At 40.6% G+C, this 19213-nt stretch overlaps 1 long non-coding RNA gene across 1 annotated transcript in view; it reads left to right on the forward strand.

Moving 5' to 3' along the window:
* Positions 1-19213, forward strand: part of LOC141568817 (uncharacterized) — a 323632-nt gene that overhangs the window by 61143 nt on the left and 243276 nt on the right. The gene's annotated exons all lie outside the window — the stretch shown is intronic.

The following is a 19213-nucleotide window of genomic DNA, read 5'->3' on the forward strand; positions in this document are numbered from 1 at the left end:
GGTAGGAAAGGAGGTCAGAGGCAAATGGGGGTGGTGTGCAGGCAGCATTGTCCTGTGAGGGCTTTGGCTTTTCCTCTGTATTATATGGGAAGTCGCTGAACTTTGTCTGTGAAGTAATCCCCTATATCTTTACAAAGAGACATATAGACCACACTTTATAAATACTGATTTTTCAATTAATGGAATGGATGATACACACTTTTTCAAATGTATATTTTTCTTTACCCTTATTATGTGAGAGGGTAGAGTAGTATCAATGTATCAAACACACAGAGTTTGAATGCAAAGAAATGAAAATAAAAGCTAAAGAATGAACTAGTAATGACTCAGAGTGAGATCTCCCAGGAGGGGTCAGAAGTTTAGGACTCTGGTAACCCAGGTAGAGTCTGAGCAACTGGAATTGCCTTCATTCATGCACCCACTCAATCCATCCATCCTTCCATCCAGCCATCTGCTCATTAGAAATTCTGAGAGCCTCGTGTCACCTGGGTACAAATATGAGGAAGCCTGTTCTCCCCTCAAGGATTCACAGTCCCGGCAGATAGGCTGGCTTAGACCTTGCAGGTGGAGGTACATGGCACCTGGTGAAAGTAGGGACTAGGTGGCGACTGGAACAGGCCATGTGAACATTGTGCAGCAGACGCCACCTGCAGAGATGGTGTTCTCATCACAGAAGATGGTTATGTGGCACTGAAGCTGCTTTCCCAGTCCTTCCAGGGCTGTTCCCAGCCTTTGTTTTTAGTTCATGATCACTGAACAATTTCTGATTTGCAATTTAGTCTGTAGGCACGTCGATCACAAGACAAAGATGCACCAGATGATGGGAAAACACCACCACCAACGACACTTCCATTATACATGAAGACGGGCCTCTTGTTAATGGGCTTTATATGATTTCACTCCCTTAGCTCTTGATCAACCTTGAGCGAACTGATAAAAACACATTTCTGAACCTTGATGTCTGAGGACTGGACCTTCGCCAACAAATATGTGCTCAGTGAGTAAGCGTATAAAGTTCAGTGACTTGGGAAGGCTTATTTGGAAATACCCTGTCTTACCCCCTGTAAATACCAGTTAACACAAGCACTTAGGAAACACAGCACAATAATGCCCAGTAGTGTATGCCACAAACTGGGCTCCGAAAGGGGCTAAAATAGCCCAGATTTCAGTACAGGGCCATAAAGGGATCTTGAGTGAGACAGTGTCTGACATAGTAAGTACACAGTTGATGGTTAGTAAGTAAGTAAATGAATGAATGAACACGAGAAATCCAACTAAGCTGTTTTGGAGGAGGAGGAGTCTTTGTATTTTCCGTAAAAACCCTTCCCGTGATTATGGTGTCTACTGCCAATTCAAATATGTTTTGCCATGTTTCTTACTCTAAATAAGGAATATGCCTGCATGCTTCTGTAGCGCAATGGACATAAAAAGGTCATTTCAATATCAGCATCCTCCTGGGAGAGAACACACGGGACCTGGAGTTTACTCTCTGGGTCCCTGTGACCAAATTTCTTTACTTTTCAGGAAATAACGTTTTTGAAGATAAAATGAATCATTTGCGTTCTCAATTCTTAAGGTTCCATGTTTTGACTTAAAAAAGTATTTATTTACCTCTTGCTCCCTCTGCTGGATGATTGGTTTTTTCTGCTTTGCTTTTAAAAACCCTTCAACCTGGTGGTTCCCTCCTAAAATTCCACATTGGCATCTCCTGGGGGCTTGATGTTATAGGCGAAGTATGTAATTCAGGCTTTCGCTGTGTTCACTGTTTACTCGTATGTCCTAGAGGATGGCATTTGGGCACAGTGTTTTCCAGCGTGAGAAATCAGAGGCTATTATTCTTTGTGTTTTTAAGGTAGGCACTATTGCCTTAAATCATATGTGCATTTAACAGGATGCATCAAAGTGTTGGACTAGCTCAGGGTGTAGACACCCATACATTCTCCCAACTCAACCCTCCAAATAAGTCTACTTAGAACTTGCCTTCCAGGCCCTGCCACGTTCTTCTAAGACTATTGCACGATTGAGCTGCTGTCCTGCCCTTCTTTCATTATTTTTCTTCAGTCTTCCTTCTAACTCTTAGGGTTTTTGTGACTCTCATAGCTGACACTCCTAAAAACTGGGCCCACAGGAGTGCGTATTACTTAGGCCTCTGTGGTCATGAAATCCAGATTCACATCAATCTTACCGAAAAACTCAGGTGCATTAATGAGTCTACATGTTAATTTGCTTCATATTCAGACCTTCTAAATATCTTGCTTCCCAGATTCTGCCACGTCCAAATCAGAAGCCCCTGCCCTCCTAATCCTGGGCCTTTGACAAGGGCTGTGCCTGTCCTGGCCCTAGTCCTCGACTGTCACTGGTCTGCATGGCATGGTCAGTACTGCAGTCCCTCACTTACAGTCCGTGGGGGTTTTTACAAGCATCCCTGTTGTGTAGAACGTCAGAGAGTAAGGCAGTGGTGAGGTCATGATGAAAAAACATCTCCTCTTTCCTGAAGCTGCTTTATTAGGACAGTTGTGTTAGAAAGAAAAAAACTAATTTAAAAAATGTTTGTTTATTTATTTTACATGGAGCAGAGTTAGCTAAATGACAAGAAGATACTTTAAAATCCAGCCTCTACTTTTATTGGCCAGAGGAATCAGAAGGGGCCCTGGGGAAAATCGTGAGGCCAAAGGGCTTATAGTCCGTATCCTCAGCCTCCAGTCACAGTGACCGCTGGTCAAGAAGGGAAGCTTGTCCCCAACTTCACACCTTCGTGCTCTACTGTAGGTCTTTGTCAACTGTCAATGGGCTCATAATATTCAGATAGAAACACATGAAATTACCGTTTCTGTGGGTCAAATTAGTGGAATATTGGCAATCTCCTGTGGTTCGACCTATTTTGAAAAACCGTTGGCCAGTAGTTTTTCTAAAATGAGGAATTAAGTTCTTTGTTAATTTTTAAAGGAATTTGTGTTCAGTGAGTGGTTGTAGAAGGCTGTACGTAATTTTTATTTTTAGCGAGGAGGCGGGCTTAAGGGAGAGAAGCGAAAACCTGGTGATTCTGTTTTGATGGTCATTTTTTGCTAACACATATGTTATACAAACTGTGTACTAAGATTTAAAGTTGCCACCATACCTTGTGCATGAATTGTGACTGTGTAGTATTCGGTTATTTCTTCATGAGCCTGTGTTGGTCCTTGTCCAGTCTGAGAGCCCTGATCAGAAAAGAGTGAGGTCGGGCTTATGCGGCCTTTCTGGGCAGCAGGGGGCGCTCTTGCTCTTCATATCCAAAAAAGGCCACGCAACCCCTGCAGAACTCCCAGTGAAACCAAAGTTTGTGAGTCACCGTTCCCATCCTTCTTATTCTTCAAATTGGCATTTTACAAAGAACAGCATTGCTTCTTGGTGAGCAACAGTTAACCAATCATCTTGAAAAGCATTTGGGAAACCCTACAATTTTAAAAATAGAAAGCAAAATATATCCTTTATCTTAATTTTACTTTTTGCCATAAACATGAGTTACCTGGGGAGAAGCAGATACTTTTAAATGTTTGGAATTATCACACCAGCGCTAAACTATCCAAATGTTCTTCACGTTAGCCATGTTCATGTTTAGTGTGCAAGGGGTCAGAGGCTCTCTCAATTGTAGGAAAGGTGTAATAGCCGGTCCCCTTTCTTGGGCAGAGATGGTGATATACAGAGGATGCAAAAACAAAAATAAAAAAAATGTATACACATTTTTTTTATTATTAGTTTCAGGTGTATAAAGCAATGTAATAGTTAGCTATTTCACCGGTCACAAAGTCCCACAATCTATTGCCCCTCTGACATCGTATATACCTATTACAATTCCATTGACACCATTCTCTGTGCTGTACTCCATATCCCGTGACTGTATATATTAAATTATAGTTGACATACAATATCATTCAGCTTCAGCTTCAGGTGTACAGTGCAGTGGTCAGACACCTACATCGTCCATGAAGTAGTCTCCCTAATAAGACATGCACCCATTTGACCCCCTGCAAAATCTTTACAACATTATTGATTATATCCCCCCAAACTGTCTTATAGCCCCGTGGCAATATTGTGGTTACCAATTTATGCTGTCTAATCCCTTCCCCTTCTCCATCATCCCCAACCCCCTCCCATCTAACAATCATGAGTTTTTCCTCTATATCTCTGAGACTGTTTCTGTTTACTTTGCTCATTTATTCAGTTCTTTAGATTCTACACATAAGTGAGATCATATGGTATTTGTCTTTCTCCAACTGACTTATTTCACTTAGCATAATGTTCTCTAGGTCCTTCCATATTGTTACAAATAGTAAGATTTCATTCTTCTGTATAGCCGAGTAAATACTCCATTGTATAAATGTACCAGTTTCTTAATCCAGTCATCAACTGATGGGCATTTCGGTTGTTTCCAAGTCTTGGCTATTGTAAATGTGCTGTAGTAAGCATAGGGGTGCATATATTTTTTTGAATTAGCGTCTTGGATTTCTCTGGATAGATACCTAAGAGTGGAATTGCTGGGTCATAAAGTAGTTCCATTTCCAGTTTTTTGAGATACCTCCAAAAAGTACACACATTTTAAGAAAGGACAAATGTAGTAAAATTGTAATACTCAATGTATGCTAATAACAAAAGATGAACACAAGTCATGTTTGACTTCTGCAATTACGAGAGGTGCTCAAAGTGGTTACCATCAGCATCCAGACACTTCTGATTATAGTGAACTACTGCTTGAGCTTGGCTAACATCGCTTAAAATGTGTATACATTTTTTGGCACCCTCGGTAGATGGGCCTTACTCTTCTTGCTGTAATTTCAACTCATTTTCTCCCACATTGGTATGTATAGCAGGGGTTGGCAAATTTTTTCTGCAAAGGCCAGATGGTAAATATTTAGTCTTCATGGGCCAGAGGGATTCTGTTGCAACTACTCAACTTTGCTGTTGTAACCCCCAAAACAGCTGCAGAAAACATGTATATAAATGGGATGGCTGTGTCCTAATGAAACTTCATTTATAGTTTGGCTAACCTGTAGCTATCTATAGATATTGAAAAATCAGTTAATATATTCCTATATCTGTTATTTTATATTCTTTATAAGCACAAACTCTTTTTTCTAATTAACAACAACAACAAGATTCAAACCTGAATGTCCGTCTGGTTTCACTTGTATTTAGAATTGATGCCTGGTCTCTCTTACAACATTTCTGACTAGCAACATTGCCTTCGGCTTTGAAAGCTCGGACTTTCTGGTTTTCCTGTAAGAAAGGCAGTGGCCCCAAGAGCAGAGCGGATGATAAAAGGCCACGGAAGTTTTTAAGTAGATAACATAGCAGTTTAGAAACCAGTGCTGCTGGAAATGTGAACATTTAATCTTTTCATTTATCATTTCACTTAATCCATATTTTAAAAGAAAGATGCTGCAGTATATAAAATAACAGGCATCGACTAGCCTGAAATATCCTCAGGATAATCTGGTTTAAGATTTTTGTAGGAGTTGATCCAAGAACATTTTTCTTTCTGCTCTTTGATCTTTTGACAAATACGTCAGCTTCTTGGATGCCTTGGAGACATAGATGCCAATATGGAAATAAACTCCGACACGTTGTCTTGTAAAGGGAGCCAGCACTTAGGGAAGGGAGAATTGTAAGGGCAGGAACTAGAACTTTTGTGTCTACTACCTGACCGCAAACCCACCTTGGTACTTTTTCTTCCATGGATTCTGTTTCTTCCAAGTTTGAGTGGGTTTGGGGGAAGCTGAGGTAACAGGATTGCTGCCTACAGTTTTAGTCCCTCTTCACCTCCTCTTAATTTCCCCTTCCCCTCTCCACTTCTGCTAGCAACAGGTGACATGCCCCTTTCCCTCCCCTCCAAGAAACATTTAGCGGGGCTGACTATAGGGGAGAGGAAACAAGAAGTGACTAAGAGAAAGAGAATCCCTGGAGGTGCTTTTATATTGGGGCAATTCTATATAAATATTTAAATGTTAGTTACTTGGAGGCACCAGAATACAGGTGGGGGGAGGGAAGTGGTCAGGATGCAAATTTCTTAGCAACCCCCAACGTTTCCCCTGCTTTGGGACCCAAACAAGCACAGGAGCACCTTCCAGACACCATTTGGATCCTTTAAGTGTAGCAGAGGCCCCTTAGAGAATTTTATTTCCAAAGGATGGTGGGAGTCAGCTGATTTCCCCTGCTTACACACTCCTGGGGTCAGGGGGTGAGGAGGGGGGGATCAGATTCCAGTCACTACCAGGAAGATCCTGGAAGAGTATATTTGTGTATCTAAGCCTTGAACTGCCTGCCCCAGACTGCACCCTCCATTGTTGCCCCCTTCAGGTGTCTGTGGGTCCCTCTGACCCAGCCTGCCCACTGTCTGGGCCCCTAGATGGGGTCTCTGGCTTGTCCAGAGGTGCAGGCTCCCAGCTTCCTTCTGCTACTTGCCTGAAGATTCTGCCGGAGACTTTCTGGAGACTGTGGTTTTAACACTTTGCCTGCTGTAAAAATCGTTAGCAGGGCTGTGCGTGTCATTGGGGGGGCTTATTTCTTCTTTCTGTTTCCAATGATGGGGGAGGGACCTGACTCTGGACATCTGGTGTTCAAAGGCAGCCCCAGTGTGGTCTGAAACAGAGTCCAGGGACAGTGTGGCTGGGGTGGAAGACAGGAGACTTGAGTGCTGTCTTCTCCCTTGGGCCATATTGACCTTAGGTGCAGCCACACTAGAGGTGGGGGCAGAAGAGGAAGACAAGTGATGCCTTGTCTCCTGCAGAGAACCTTCTAGAACCTTCGAACCACGTAATATTGTAGGAGGAAGAAGGTACAGCGTGAGAAATGGAATCACCCTTGTCCCTACAATAAGTAAGACTCAGCCCCCTGATTAAAGATGCTACCTCCCTCTCCAGAGCTGCCAACCCACAGACGTGTGATCTCTTCCAACTCAGTTCTGTAGCGAGCGTAGTTCCTCAACTTTTAGGTGCTTATCCTTGTGTGTTTGTTAGACCTTTCTTTGAATAACTAAACAATAAAGAAATTTAGATTTTCCGTGGCTTCCCCAAACACGGAGTTAATGAGTTTTCTTGGAATGCTCTTTCTGGTCTGCCAGCTGATTATTATTTTCAGAGGCCACTAATGACAACCTAGGCATGATGTCTACAAAGCCCCACATTAAGGCAGCTTGTATAGCAAACCTGCCATTCAGGTAATGACTGCCGCCCTCTGGAAAAACAAGCTGGGGCCTCACAAGGAGAAGGCGGTGTGGTAAGGCCTGGATATTTGAGAAGGGTGTGAGGCCACTCATAGGAGTGAATTGGTGGAAATGGGTAAGAGGGTCACGATGGCTTTACGAAATTTTTGTTGGGTGTGGGAGAACATTTCAAGAAGGTGGAAGGGCTTTACTGAACACACATGCTTTCTTTTTGTCTCTCAGCTCAAATCAATTTCCTTATCATAACACCAGCAAAGGTAATAATTATTATGGCTACTTACGATGATTATGGGTGACAGGAATTACAGTTGGGCCAAGGGACTGTTTTGTGTATTTTAATTTCCTTCTCTGAAGTTCTGACTTTATGACTTCCTTATTTTGTCTTCCTAATAGTGACTGGCTCTATAGTAGACACATGTCAGGAGCTTAATAAATACTCCTTGATTGCTTCTTAATACCAACTCATATGTGAATTTCTTGAAAAGAAAGAATAATAACATCAAGAACAATAATGAAAGCAACCAGTTCATACTGGTTTAGCTTAGTGTGTAATAGGACAGAATATTGCTGTTTTTTCCTTAAAACTTCAGCCATTGTTTGGTTCAGAGAGTAAAGAAATGGACCTTGAAGTGAATTTAGGGAGAATTTTATAAGTTACTAATACTCATATGTAAATAGTGGCAGATTTTCTAGTGCTGTGTTAGCTACGTAATAGATAACATTGGACAGACGTTTTTCATTCTCTCCAGTTAGTGGTGAGCTTTTTGGGCTCACACGAATGCGTTGAGGCCAGGGATAATTTGGGACAATGTGATTGATCTCCTTAGTTTCCAAGCTTCACTCTGTTTCCCACTCCTGACCAGAACCAAGAAACACCTTCTTTCAAGGTCTTACTCCATCAATTTTCTTGCAAGCTTCACTTGCTTTGAGCAAGGCTGTTCTAATGGGATTCTAATGATGCCACCTCTCCTGCTGTATTTTTCATCCAGTTCAATCTCTATTAAATCTATTGAGACTGGCTTATAGATGAGACATTCAGTCTAGGGGATCTATCAAATGGCAGATGGACTGAACTCATCGATGATCTTGACACTCAGTGTGGTCCGCGGATCAGCAGCGTCAGCATCGTCTGCGTGCTCGTTAGAAATGCCCCCAATCTGCGGTCCCCAACCCAGCTCTCCTAGAAACCCAGAATCTGCATTTTTGACAAGATCCCCAGGTTATATGTAATGCACATTAAAAATTAAGAAGCACTGATATATTTATAAGACAGGCTTAGCTGTTGACCCCAAACTACTGCTTCTTAGAGTGTTGGAAATGATGAATGGAAATCTTCACAGTATGTCTTTGTGATGAGAGTATGGATAAAATATTTCCAATTGATGACTCTTGAATATATTTCATGTAACTGTGACCCATCCATCATTACCATCTTCTGATGAGTTCAGGTCAAAATGGCAGAGTAGGTGAACTCTGTGCTTGCCTCCACCCATGACCACATTAAAGTTGCAACTAAATTATAGAACAATCAACCTGGAGAACCATCTGAAGATTAGTGAACAGAAGTTTATAACTGAGGATGTAAAGTAGAAGCCACCATCATTACCATCTTTTCTTTATTCTTCTCTTCCTTTCTTATTCTCTAAGTGAGAGGTAATTTTGATAGAAACTAGGAGTGAGTGTAAGGTCTAACTGGACAGACTAAGGGGCGAGGTCCTCTGGTTTTGGAACTTGCTAAGCTCTTTCCTAGTGTTGACTGTAGAGTTTTAGGCTAAGACAGTAGCAAGTTAAGAGAATACTTCTGTTCACAGAGGATTGAATTGTTGGGTTTGGGTAATGGGAAGGTGGCTCTCGGTCATAAAATTCTGTTCCTCCCTAGTCCTGAGAGTGTATTTCTGACTCCTGTGTATTATTCTAGTACCGTGTACATTCAGATTTCTCATCCCTGGACTCTCACCTAAGATAAAAACCATCAGGAAGAGTTCATCAAGACATGTTGCCTGTGTTCATGTTTTGAATAACTCTTAAGCAACCATTTTTGACTTTGTGTGACACAGTAGAAAGAGCAAGTCCATTGGGTACAAATTCTGGTTCCACCATTTTTAAGCTAGATGACCAGAGGTCAATTAATTGACTCTATTTGAGCCCCCGTTTCCTCAATTGTAAAACGAGAATACCTTGCAGTGTTGTGACAAATGTTAAATGAGATTAGGAATACAAAGTCCAGTCAAGAATAGTTGTTATTGTTAAAATTTCTTCTAGTATTTGTGTGCATGTGTATCACATGCATGAGTATTATGTTGTGTATGTATACTTTAAAAATTAGCATAGTTTGACTTGTAGTTTTTGTTAGATGACTCATAATTTTATTACATGGCTTCTAATTTAAATTTCAAAGAGTATTTTTGAGTAGGACAATCCATGTACTGGTATGACTAACACACACACACACACACACACACACACACACACACACACAAACACACACCCTTCTTCAGTAAAACTCCTGGTTAGGTCATCAGATCAGGAAGTATGTCAGAGACATTGTCTTCTTTTGCTTTTTGCATGACCTCATTGCAAATATATTTTAGAAACTCTTTAATCCTCTTCAGAAAGGTAGTAACATGTAGATGTTGTAATAGAATAAATGTGAAGGGGAATGAGTCACACACGTGGGAATGATGTCAGGAATGTAGTAAGTCGGAGAAACCAACATTGTTACGATACACAAATAACTGACAACACACTTAGGGGATATATAAAAACACCAAAAATCTTAAAAGTACTTACTGATTAAAGACCATATAAGAGTATAACATTTAATGTATCACATTGTGAAGAAACGTACCTAGAATGAGTGGACAATATTCAAGAATCTTAATGACTTAAAAACTTAAACATTCTAACTAAGAGCTACCTAATACTCACGATCATCTTAATCTGTAAAAGCTTTATAGTTTCTTGGTGGAGGAGAACATTGCTTATCTACATTGGAAACAGATCCCCTTCAGTGAAACTTTTCATCTCTGTGATACTTACTGTAAATGTAAATATTTATAGAGAAGATGTTAATGTCCCTGGAATGAAGAACTTAAAGAGAGCCAAAGGGAATCGAAACTCCAAGATAAGAAGGAGAGGCATTTACCTGGGCATCCAGCAACTTTAGAGAAGAGCAGGGGCTGTCCCTCCTGTCCTGGGTGCAGTCATACTGCTTCATCCCCGTTTGTGAAGCGGCAGAGAGAGAAGCTATGAACATACATGGGTAATGACTTTACTCTCTGCCATTTACTTTTTAAAATAATTTTTTGTTTTTCCATTATAGTTGACATGCAGTATCATATCTGTTTTAGGTGAACAACATAGTGATTAGACATTTATATAACTTATGAAGTGATCACCCCAATAAATCTAGTACCCACCTGACACCATACATAGTTATTACAAGATTATTGACTACATTCCCTGTGCTATATCCTCCATCCCCATGAGTGTTTTGTAACTACCAATTTGTACTTCTCAATCCTTTCCCCCTTTTTGCCCATCCCTTCAATGCCCCTCCCATCTGGCAACCATCAAAATGTTCTCTGTATCTATGAGTTTGTTTTCATTTTGTTTGTTCATTTATTTTGTTTTTTAGATTCCATGTATAAGTGAAATCTTATGGTATTTGTCTTTCTCTGTCTGACCTATTTCACTTAGTATGATACCCTCTAGGTCCATCCATGTTGCTGCAGATGGCAAGGTTTCTTTCTTTTTTTATGGCTGAGTAATATTCCATTATATACATGTACTACTTCTTCTTTATCCATTCATCTATTGGCAATCACTTAGGTTGCTTCCATGTCTTGATTGTTGTAAATAATGCTGTAGTGAACATATGGATACATATGTCTTTTTGAATTGATGTTTTAGGTTTCTTCAGATAAATACCCAGAAGTAGAATTAACTGGGCCCTTCTTTGTCCCTTGTTATACCCATTGTTTTAAAGTCTGTTTTGTCTGGTATAAGTATTGCTACCCCAGATTTTTCTTTTTCTTTAAATTTCCATTTCCATGAAATATTTTTTTCCACCTCTTTACTTTCAGTCTATGTGTGTCTTTCGATCTAAAATGAGTCTCTTGTAGGCAGCATATTTAAGGGTTTGTTTTCTTATCCATTCAGCTACCCTATATCTTTTGGTTGGAGCATTTAATCCATTTACATTTAGAATAATTGTTGATAGATATGTAGTTATTACCATTTTATTATTCATATTTTTTATCCTCCTCCTCCTCCTCCTTCAAGAAGTCCCTCTAACATTTCTTGTAATACTGGTTTGGTGGTGATGAGCTTCTTTAGCTTTTTCTTGTCTGAGCAGCTCTTTATCTGTCCTTCAATTCTAAATGATAGCCTTGCTGGTAGAGTAATCTTGTAGGTCCTTGCTTTTCATCACTTTGAATATTTCCTGCCAATCCCTTCTGGCGTACACAGTTCCTGTTGATAAATCATCAGGCAGTCTTATGGGAGCGCTCTTGTAGATAACTCCTATTCTCTTGCTGCTTTTAAGATTCTCTCTTTGTCTTTAACCTTTGGCATTTTAATTGTGATGTGTCTTGATGTGGGCCTCTTTGGGTTCATCTTGTTTAGCACTCTCTGTGCTACCTGGGCTTGTATATCTATTTCCTTCGCCAGGTTAGGGAAATTTTCCATCATTAATTCTTAAATAGGCTTTTAGTTCCTTGCTCTCTTGCTTCTCCTTCTGGTAACCCTATGATGCAAATGTTGGTATGCTTGATGATGTCCCAGAGGCCCCTTAAACCCTCATCTTTTTTGGATTCTTTTTTCTTTTTGCTGTTCTGATTGGGTGTTTTCTGCTACCTTATCTTTCAAATCACTGGTTTGATCCTCTGCTTAGTCTAATCTACTGCTGATTCCCTCTAATGAATTCTTCATTTCAGTTATTGTAGTCTTCATTTCTGACTAGATTAAAAAAAAATTTTTTTTAATCTCCATTTTTATATTTCCTATCTCTTTGTTGAAGTTCTCACTGAGATCATTGAACATCCTTATAACTTGTTTTGAACTCTGCACCTGGTAGATTGCATGTCTCCATTTTTAGTTCTTTTTCTGGGGCTTTGTTCTGTTGTTTCATTGGAACATGTTTCTTTGTTTCCTCATTTTAGTTGCCTCCTTGTGTTTGTTTCTATGTATTGAGTAAAGTTGCTGTGTCTTCCAGTCTTAACAGAGTGGCCTTATGTAGTAGGAGTCCTGTGGGGCCCAGTGGCATAGTCCCCCTCGTCACCTGAACTGGGTGCTCCAGGTGTGTCCCTTGTGTGGGTTGTGTGTGCCCTCCTATTGTAGTTGAACCTCGGTTGCTGTTTGCACAGCAGTGGAAGGGAATGGCTCTCAGGCTGATTGGTTGTGAGGGAATGACCCTGTGACTACAGTGGAGGAGCTGTTGTATAGGGGCTAACCCTACAGAGCATGATTTGCTTTAGTGGGGCCCTGGTGCCTGCTGAGTCTGCCCTTTTGATGTGTCTTTGTGGAGGTGGTTTGGTAGTGCTCTAGTGTGGTCTGAAGCTGGCCATTGTGTGTGTTGGTTCTGAGGGCTTTTGAGAGGGGTTCTGGTGCAGGCCAGGGTCAGCTGCTGCCTGTGCCCTGCCTGGAGCCACTTGGTATGAGCTACAAAGTAACCTGCAGATCATTGTCACTTGTGTTGGACTTGGAGGTGCCTGGGAAGAGGTTAAGCTGCAAATTGAGTCTGGCTGCTGCTAATTCCAGGTTTGGAGTGCTCAGCCAGAGGTATAGGACATGCCAAGGCCAGATGCTGCTTGTTTGGAGTTTGTGAACGTTTGAGAGATTTTAGGAAAGTCCTCAGCATGAGCCAAGACAAGCTATTTGTATGGAAAAGTCACTGGAAGTGGCTTGGGTGGCTCCGAAAGTTGGGTTGGGGCAGGGTCTCAGAGAATCACCAGGGCGGGGTAAACAGTGTTAGCCAGATTGATGGAGACTCAGATAGAGCACATACCTGTATGTACAGGCAGGATGGGGGGAAGGCTCAACAATGGAGCAATAGCCTCTGCCAGCACTTCTGTCTGGGAGAAAGCTGCTTCTCCAGCCCTTGACTGAAATCAGACAATTCATTTCCTCCTCGTATGTCCCTGGCACCTTTGGAGCTGTTGCCCCAGCATTGGAGCTCAGAGTGAGTTAGTCTGTCAGCAAGTAAGACCTTTAAGAGGAATGCCTGGGACTCCAGCAGTCCTCTGTCTCACTCAGCCAAAATCTCCACTGGTTTTCACAGCCAGAAGTTTTGGGGACTTCTCTTTCCAGTACTGGAACCCTGGGCTGGGAGCCTGGTGTGGGGGTGGGACCCCTCACATCTCAGGGGGGGACCTTTGCAGCTGAGATATCCCTCACAATTTTTAACTGCCACATGTGGGTGTCGGACCAGCCTGTTCTGTGTCTCTGCCCCTCCTACCAGTCTCAACATGGTTTCTTCTGTACATCCTTAATTACAAAACTTCTGTTCAGCCAGATTTCAGGTGATTCTCAATGATTGTTGTTCTGTAGTTTAGTTGTAATTTTGATGTGGTCATGGGAGTAGGTGAGCACAGCATTTACTTACTCTGCCATCTTGACTGGAACGCTACTCTCTGCCATCTTTGAAGAAGGAAGACTGTTTTTCTCTTGGAACTTTGGTGTTTCATCTATGGTTATTGGACCAGGACTTCTGTAGAGATCCATTTCGGTGTTAAAATGACTAAAATCCTAGTCAAAAGTTTGGTGGGATGCTAATGGACTAGTCTTAAATTAGCTATTGTCACTGAGCAAATAATAAACTCTCCTATTTTTAATACTTTTTTTTTTTTTTTTGGTTATCCATTGCCGCATGAAAACTTACTGGCTTAAAACAGTGCGTTTTATTTGTTCATAATTTTGAGGGTCAGAATTTCAGATTCAGAAGACTGGGGATGGCTTATCTCTGCTCCATGATGTCTAGGGCCTCAGCTGGGTTGGCTCAACTGGCTGGGAAGTAGCTGGAATGGCTTAGTCAGAGTCAAGTTTGTTGCTTCAGTTATGGCTATTGGCTGAGTTCCTCAGTTTTCCTTCATGTGGCCTCTCCATGTGGCTAGCTTAGATTTCTGCATGGCATGGTAGTCTCATGGTAAATGAACTTCTTACATAGTAGCTAGCTTCCTAGAGAGAGCATTCCAAGAGGATAAGCCCCAATGTGTAAGAATTTATTAAACCTCTGTTTGTGTCATGTTTGCTGATACTCCATTGGCCAAATCAAGTCACATGGCCAAGACCAGAGTAAATGTGGGAGAGAATACAGAAAGGCATGAGTGCTGGTGGTATCGATTCATTGGGGCCACCAGTAACTACCAAATACTCAGAAAATAATACCATTTTTTAATATGCATTTTCTGTTGTGAAAGGCTAAATAGGTATAATGTAACAATGGTACAATGTTGCTAATATCCATAAAAGGTACTTCTGAAATTGTTATCTTTATCCCAAAGAAATGGTATGCTATTTGACACAATCTAAACTTTCAAAAATCTCCATGCTATGTATAGTCTGTGTTAAACTATTTAAGACCATCTGTAAAGGAAAGAAAAACATCTAACCTCTTGTACCTATCCCAGACTTACTTTTTTCTTGCAATTTTTGGGATGTTTTACAAATTGGTTCCAGTTTAAAAACTCATACCTTAATTATTTTGACCTTTCAATAGTTCACACATTTAGAATTGTTATTTTTAATTTGCTATGAGTTTTAAAAATTATGTGATGCTTTCTTCAATTCTGTTGTTTCCATATGTCAGAGATGCTCCATGTAGGTTACATAGAGGTAGGAACAAGCTTTGAGTCCCTGGAGGGCGTGGCTAAGCTCTCTATACTTTAGCTTCCTCATCTCTTAAATAAGAGGGTTCAATCAGTTGATTGCTATGTTTCTTTCTAATGCTGGCATTTTAAAGAATTTGAACTACATGTGATGCTTGCTTAATTATTAGAGAAATATAAAATATGCATTTGGGAAATAAATATAAAGCAATCTGATATTTCTTTAAGAAAAGAATGACTTTGCGTGTTCCCCAAATTAAATTTAAATAAGTCCTTTGGCTTAGAATGTTTTCCCTAAGAGTCTCTTACCAGCACATGGGACTGTTTTACTTTCCTGTGAAAAACAATCTAAGATGTAAAAGAAATGAAGAGGCTTAAATAACACAGCAAATTTTCGTCATAGACGTTCATTACAGGAACCTAACACTTTGGGAAAATATTTGATTAAGCACTTGAAAGAGATTTTACTATAGTTATGTGGAAGTAAGTTTGCAGTTTTGTGAAATGATTTTTAATACATTAGTCTTACTACTACATTTTTATTCAGCTGTTCTTCCTGGAAGCAGTACTCCACAGTTCTGTAAAATGAAACTCGACTCACAAGCCATTGGGACTGACACAAAGGAGATTCTTACTTTTCTATTAGCTGTCACTAATTCTTATGGGAGTATTAGCAAATTAGTAATACAGGGAACATACAAATACAAAAGCACTCGCCTGAAGTTAAACAGTAGGTTATCAAACTTGGCTGTACATTGTAATTACTTTGGGAATCTTTAAAATATGTTGATGCCTGGGTCCCAGCCTTCAAAAACCTTAATGTAATTGATCTGTCACGTGGCCTGGGAATTGGAATTTTTAAATTCCCCAGGTGACCGTGAGGTGCAGCCAAGTTTGAGAACCCCTGTGCCCAAGGACCTTTCTCAGATTCTCCTTCCTCTTACACACCTTTCTCACCATAATTCGAGTCTTTGCTCCCTTCTCAGGCCTATGACCTCTCCATCCAACATACAAATTCTATGTTCCTTAATAATAAATTTTTACTTTCATTCCCAGTTTCACATATCATTAACAGCATATGTACATAAAAACAGTAATGTAAAAATGAACATTTAGTAAAGGCATCTATTTGATTGGTTTGAAAAATGTTAAATGGATCTATCCACCCAGCCATATTATGGTACTTTTGGAAAATATGTCAACATAAATACATAATTCCAAAGTAATACTTTATCCTCTCTGGGTTAGCCAACTATTTGTTCAACTGGGTTTTGGGTAATTGAACAGCTGCTATTTATCGAAAGTATGTCAGTAATAAAAACAATTCAATGTATTACCAACTCCTTTATGTGGGTTGGGTGTGCGTTGGTCAAAACCAAATATAAATGAAAACCTATTTGGCTGGCAACTCATCTGAACATATAGGCACTAATTGATTTGTAATGGGTATTAAAAAAGATTTGGGGGCTGATTTCGATGTGGGAAAGAGGTTATTTTAGGTTACCTAGAGGCTAACCTCGTGCAATTGTCTCTTTATTAAGGCAAGTGGTTTAATTTCTCTCTACTTGTCTCTCCTTCATGAAATAGAGATGTTATGGTCTGAAACATTCCTATGTTGAAATTCTAAACTCCAAAGGTGCTGGTTTTAAGGGAAGCCTTTGGGTGATGCTTAGGTGATGAGGGTAGAGCCCTTACGAATGGAGTTAATGCTGTTACAGAAGAGCCCCCACAGAGCTCCCCTAGCCTCTTCCATCATGTGAGGACACAGGCCGTGAACCAAGAAGTAGGTCTTCACCAGAATGCAACTGTGCTAGTATCTTGATCTTGGACTTTTCAGCCTCCAGACCATGAGAAATAAGTTTGTATTGTTTATAAGCTCCCCAGTCTGCGGGATTCTGTGATAGCAGCCCAAATGGACTGAGACAAGAGTAATTCTTTATTGATAGGTTGGCCAACCACCCCACTTTGCCTGGGACTGAGGGGTTTCCTGGGCAAACTGGGATGAGTCACTCACCTTCATTGCTACAGTGAAAATTAATAAGACTGTAAGGATATTTTAGCTCCTTAAATGAAAAATTATTCATATATTACAATTTGCTGTTACCAAATCAGATATAAACTATGATGGTAAATGGAAAGTTAGTGGTTACTTTCTGGGTCAAGTATTATAACTTTCTCTTTAGCTTGTCATATTCTTTTTGAATAATCTTCGAAAGATTTTGCTAGCAATACTCACTTTACCTTGAGAAAGCACGTATATTTTATACATAATTTCTAAATTTCAAGAAAGAGGTAATGTCTAAAATAGCAGAGTGAATTGGTGCTAACATAGAGGGAAAAAATTCATTTTTAGATCTGATTTTAGACAATAGTACCTTATTAACATAAAGAAGTTCTCATAGTAAAATGAAATAGAAAAAGAGAACTACTGAAGTGTGTTATGGAGCCATTCTTGCCCCCTCTAAACATCGGACGTTTCCACAGACAAATACTGCACAAAGAAAACTCGTTGAAGATGTTGGGGTCGTAGTTATTTTTGAGATTCTTTGAGGTAATCACAGCAAAGATAAAAGTTATAATTTTACCCCAGAGAATTAATGTATTTCAGTTATATCAGTAACACATTTTGCAATGATGTGATTCTCCAGGGTTCCTTTTGCCTAATCTCAGATTCTTTGGGCACTAAGAATCAGAAACACCAATTATTGCCTTAAAGGGAAGACTAATCCAGTTTTCACAGATGCCCAGTTCAGAAAATATCAAAAGGGATACTTTCCAAGAGAGTGTTAAAACATAGAGACCAAAAATGCACGGGACATTGTCAGTTAGATGCCAATGGAACTAAATTACACCACTTTTAGTTTAAGAACTGTTATAGAGTCAAGAGGGCTGGATCTAGGCCCAGCTGCAACAATCCAGTGACTGTTTGGGTAAATGTGTTTATTGCTTTGGGCCTCAGTTTATTTGTCTGTAAAATGGGAGAGTTTGACTAGCCTGTGCCTACAGTCCCTTAAATTGTTAATATTCTATAATTCCACTTACAACATTCTGATGATGTCTTAGTAGGTATGTGGGTTTCTATCTTCCTTTTCTCCAGCATTGCTCCTCTGTACCAACCGTGGACAATGGCTCGCACTGCTACACTTTGAGAAAATGGCGTCTTCTTTAGAAGACAGAGCTGCATAGTATCTGTGTTTTAGCCCCTACTATACCTCAACATAATATTCTGGATCCTAATATTTGCAGTTCCTATTTTGGATGGGTCACTTCCCCTTTTATGGTCTTTGTATCTATTTATAATGAGGATTTTTTAAAATGAATTTCCACTTCTAGCTTTAAGTCTCTTTTAGGCCCTTAAGGTTTGTTGGTCACTTGCTTCTTTCTTTCTTTCTTTTTTCCTTTTTTTCCTTCCTTCCTTCCTTCTTTCCCCTCTCTCTCTTTCTTAGAATAAGGTTTGGTCATCTCACATTCTCAGTGAGTTTTTCTGGGCCTCCCTTTCTCTATTTCTTTCCCTTCCTGCTGGCAGAAGTCTAGAGAGACTTGTGAGCCACATGTTGTCCCCAGGCTGCATGGCTGCGGGGTAGGAATTCTGCCCAGTGTTTGGATGCTGTGGACGCTAAGGTCCCTCTGGATCTTTCGTGGATAGTGCTCTTATCAGGAGGAGACCTTGAGGTCTTATCTTGCCTTATGGTATAAAAAAGACATTGATGCAGCTGGTGTGGAGTTTTATTGGCTACAGAACAGGTATACAATGATGGGAATTGAAAGACTGTAGCAGGAAAATAGAGCGTTAAGCTCCTGGACTCATACTTTGATTCAGAAAGTGCAGCAGTATACTAAGATCATTATGGAATGTCTGGTGAGATTGTTATGTTGCGGAAAAGCGGCGAGGACCGAGAAACCCAAGCGGCTCCCAGAGGTCAGGGAGAACACAGCTTTATGACGCCCGTGGGCCCAGTGGGATTGTTCCCAAAGAACTGAGCACTGACTGGGGTCAGGCGCTTTGTTTTGTATGTTTAGGCCTCCGGGTTGGGGGGTGGGGGAATCTGGCCGGGGTGCCAGGGAGATCCGTCCCTAGCAGCTGTGATCCCTCAACTTTGTTTTAACAGGGAGGCCTCTAACTATGGTGCCCGTGGGAGACAGCTCCGATAAGGAGGGAGGAGGAGGGGGATTGAGCTCTTAGGGGGGG

Source organism: Rhinolophus sinicus, chromosome 12 (genome assembly GCF_057876585.1).
Source record: "Rhinolophus sinicus isolate RSI-liver-muscle chromosome 12, RSI-T2T, whole genome shotgun sequence".
Taxonomy (NCBI): domain Eukaryota; kingdom Metazoa; phylum Chordata; class Mammalia; order Chiroptera; family Rhinolophidae; genus Rhinolophus; species Rhinolophus sinicus.